Source organism: Equus caballus, chromosome 9, assembly GCF_041296265.1.
Source record: "Equus caballus isolate H_3958 breed thoroughbred chromosome 9, TB-T2T, whole genome shotgun sequence".
Lineage (NCBI taxonomy): Eukaryota > Metazoa > Chordata > Mammalia > Perissodactyla > Equidae > Equus > Equus caballus.
This window is the reverse complement of record NC_091692.1, coordinates 58899136-58903486: the sequence shown is the minus strand read 5'-3', so window position 1 is coordinate 58903486 and position 4351 is coordinate 58899136. Positions and strand designations below refer to the sequence as shown.

Here is a 4351-nt window from a genome sequence, read left to right as displayed (position 1 = left end):
CTCGACAGCTGCCTGTACCCCGGCCCCCAAGGAAATCCCAGAAATCTTTCTAAGTCATGCTCATTCTTGCTTTTCTGCCAGCGCGCAAGCTGTTTCATGAGAAAGCACTCATGGAACACACCATCTAGCTGGGCAGAAAGAACGCATCCCTGTTACACTAGTTAGACTCATTCAGATTGCTAGGGAAAGAGACTTGTCCAGAGTGTTTTGGTGTTTATATTTTGAGGAGGCTCAGGAAATTAAGAAAAACAGAAAATTGTCTTAATCACTGCACTGCCGAACTCACAAAAAACAGTGATAACATTTGGGAACTAGCTCATGGTTCAGGATATAACATAGCTTATGTTGTTATCGGCTCCCCGACTAGTGTTTCGTGTTACAATGTCTCATCTATTTTGGTCTAAGCTTTCGCTGCCTGACATTGCTGACTCACTTGCTCTCTGCCTCCTAGGTTTGCTTTATTCATGGATTCTTCTTACTGCTTCTTTTCACAGTGAGTTTTTCTGCTTCCCTTGCCACTGTGTCTGTTTTCCTGTCTGTATGTTTCACATTCAGACTTCCTAAGAGAGGAACTCTGTTTGGGCGGGCAGCATCCGGGATGGAATGGCACCACGAGCCGAGCTTTGATTCTGGGCCCCCTCCTAAGGCGCTGGCCAACTGAGACGCAGTTGCCTTTAGGTCAGCTGCTAATCCTTGGTCTGTTCAGCTGTGGTCAAGGTAGCAGACTTACCTGGTGGAAAACATATCAACCTAGGATTAGAAGCATCAGACATGGGCCGTTCGTGCGTCAGCATAGTTAAGATTCTCACAAGTGCTTGCGTAGGCTACTTGGTAGTCAGAAATAATCTAAGACAGCAAGTAAGTGTCATATTAGTAAAATATGCAATGAGTGCTCTAGACCAGGCTGGAAGTGGCTGAGATCATTATGGTCTGGGGTGGACATTCTTCTCACAACCTGGAGGATACACTTCTCAGGATGGCTGAGATCTTTGTGAGACAGTCCCCTGCTTGCCTTTGCAGCTCCATTTCCAGCTCCACAGGCATTATGTTTAAGTCACCAGATCTCCCTGCAGCCTCTGGTTGATCAAGCTGCGTTTATTCAGATGCCACTGGGAAGAACTCTTATACTTCTTTAATTTTGAGATGAAGCATCATTTCTTTGCTGAAACCTTACCCTACCTCAGACCCTAACACCTTTCCCCCAGCCCTCTGCTCCTGCCTCTATAATAGCACTTAGAGCGCTGGGTTGTGCTTTTGATTGGCATGCCCGCCTTGCTCATTGGACTGTGATGTATTATTTCTGTATTCCAGTAACTAGCCCAGAGCTTGGTACCTACTACTACTGCTAGGACTAGCTCCTGTTTATTGAGTTATTATACTGTTCCACGCACAGTTTCAAGTTGTAGTGTTTTATGTATATTAACTAATCCTTTCAAGAATTTTCTAGGTAGGAGCCGTAATGATCCCCATTCTGTGTTTGGGGAAATCGAAGCACAGACAGGTTGAGACACTCGCCCAAGGTCATGTAGCTAATAATTGGTGGAGTCAGGATTCAAGTCAGGCAACTTGTTCCCTCCTTGCTATGCCCACTGACCTATACTGCCCCTTGGCAATAAATCTTGTAGAGGAATTAGTGGGCATTCAGCTAGTGTTGAGGAGATGAAGCTACTGATGCAGGTGTTTTGAGGAGAAGAAAAGGGAGGGGAGGGCCCTGTAGGAGAGGGAAATGAAGCATGCACAGTCACACCCACAGAACAGCAAGTCCCAGCCTTGGGGGACAGGCTGGACATGTTGGTTGGACCAGATGGTGGACACTTCAAATGACAAGATAAGGGGTTGGGCCTTTGGGTAAGGGAGTGACAGGATTAAAAGCAAGTTTTAAGAAGATTCATCTGGCTTCAGAGTACAGTGTAGTTTGACATGGGAAGAAAATAAGCACAGGGAGTCCAAGCATAATGAGGAGGTGACAAGCATGGACCTGGCCTCAGACGAATAAGCAGTTTGAGTCTCCGTTCTATCTCTTGCCAGCTGTGACCTCTCTCAATCTCCATGCCTCTATTCCTTCATATATGAGAGGAATTATTACTCGCCTCACAGGTTGCTGTAAGGATAAGTGCGTGTTTGCCAAGGGCTTAACATAGAACCTGGGGTGCCTCCTTTTCTTGTCTTGGGTCGAGGTGATAAGCGCTCTTGCCCAAGTGGTAGCACTGGTGAGACAAAGGACAGGAAAATGAGACTCGGTAGAACTGATTGATGGGTGCTGGGAAGTCGGGGCAAGGAAGGGTCAGCGAGTGGTCAGTGCAGGTGGTAACACCTGAGATCCTGGTTTTGTCACTAACTAATTTGGCCACATCATTCATCCACATGGCTGGATCTCAGTTCCTTCCCTGGAATGTAAAAATGTTGGACTAATAAATGCTCATTTTCCTCACAGCTCTGAATGCTATAATGCACAGCCAGGAGGTTTGGCATCTGCACAACTAGGAGAATATAAAAGATGCCCAAGCTCTGCCTTCTCCTTCACGGTGATTTCTCCAACCCCTCCACTTTCTATTAAGACCATCCTTTGTTCTCTGTCTGAGTTGGAAATATTATTGTTTTGTTTTGGGCAAATGACTCCAAAATCTCCGCTGTGGATGGAAAGTTTTGTGACTAGAGCAGAAGGTGAGTCAGAGATGGAGTCCTCTGGTTGCCCTATCCCAACATGAGCGTCCCCATTTCTTTGAGGGGTAGGAGCAGGTGGCTTCTCAAACAGTCTGTTCTTTCTCTTCCCTCCCTGCAGGCATGGCTCCTGCTCATCTTGGGCAGTCTTCACAGCTGGTTTGTGATGATGCTCCTCAGATGTCTTTCCCCTGGACACTCTTGCTGGGCATCCTTAAAGAGATAGAAAGTGTGGCCTGTACCTGGCAAGGTGCACATGCAGTCCCCTGGTAATGAGTGTTTTTATATTGTGAGCACTTCGTTGCCTGCATTTCAGGGTGGGTGAAATGAAATATACGAGGAGTTGATGAAGCCTCTAGTGAGCAAGTTTCCATGGCAGCCCTCAGAGGGTCAAGTTCTTCTCCAAAAGAGAGTAGTTTATTTTCAATTAACAAAGTACAAAGAGGTCCTTTTTGCACATTTGCTTATGGAAACTTCAGATAAATTTCCCCAGCCCTCCAGGTGCCACATCCAGCGTGGAGGAAGGTCATTGACTTCTGTAACAATACAACATCCGAGACATGGGATGTTGGTGATATGGAGCACAAAAGAATGTTGGTTCTTAATCAAAATGGAAACATTATCAAATTGACCTACTAGCCGTTCATCAAGCACCTACTTATAATTCCACCTGCCAGAGATGGCAAATTTCCACTCTTTCAGAGTTCTGGGTTGAGTGTCAAGACTGGATGTCTACTTAATAGGAGAATGAATTGCAGCATTCTTTGAGCTGCTGACCAAAGATAGAGGTGTAATCAACGATCACATTAAATATTCTAAGAATCACAGCTTCTATGAGGAAGCAGAGGTAATAATTATCCACATATGCTCTATAAAAGAGCAGTCCAACATATGGAAATTTACCATAATGCATTGGAAAGAATAGGGAGAAATTTTGCCCTAAAATCCTGCAAAGTGAGATTCTATTTGACCCAGAACAAAGACTAGAATTTCTCCAGGTCACTAATTTTCTCTTCTGATGTATCCAATCTGCAGCCAAATACAACCATTGAGATACTATATCTTTTGGTTTCTGTATTTTTCCATTTTGGAAGTTCATTTCTTTCTCAAATATGCTGTATCATTTTATATAGTTTTGTATTCCATGCATATATTATCATGTTTGTCATTTCTTTTAACATGGTGATCAAAGTTTTTTTTTTCTTTTTAACAAATCTTGATCTAATAAATCCAATATCTGAAATCTATGTGCATCTGTTTCTGTGGTGTGTGATTCCTGATGGTTCTTGCTTATGTTCAGGTTGTCTCGCCTTCTTGTATGCCTAGTAATCTTTGACTGCTTGCTTGTCATTGCTCCTGAAAAATTATTTGTGAGAGTTCTCTGAGGTCTAGGTTGGATGTGCCTTCTCCTGAGATGAGCTATCAATTGAAACACCTCAGAACAAGTTCAAGTTTTGAGAGCCACTGACTCACAACCCAGACTCTATCAAATGAGGTGTAAATTTGTAAGAGGACTTGCCCCTAGCCACAAATATCCAATTGTAGATGATTTCCTCTTTTCTCCCCCTGCCCCATTTTTTCTTATTGCCAAAACAGCCCTTTTGTGAAGTTTCCAGAATTTCTGGGGAGAGGAGCAGGATGAGATCTGGTTGCTTTGAGAGAATAGCCCTTTTGGGCCTCAGCTCGGTGT

At 44.1% G+C, this 4351-nt stretch overlaps 1 long non-coding RNA gene across 1 annotated transcript; it reads left to right on the top strand.

Moving 5' to 3' along the window:
• Window positions 1–404: 404 nt before the first annotated feature.
• LOC138915637 (uncharacterized) lies at window positions 405–3908 on the top strand. Its single transcript, XR_011421732.1, has 3 exons — window positions 405–493; window positions 2435–2664; window positions 2783–3908. It is a non-coding gene; the product is annotated as an uncharacterized lncRNA (long non-coding RNA).
• The last annotated feature ends 443 nt before the right edge of the window (window positions 3909–4351 follow it).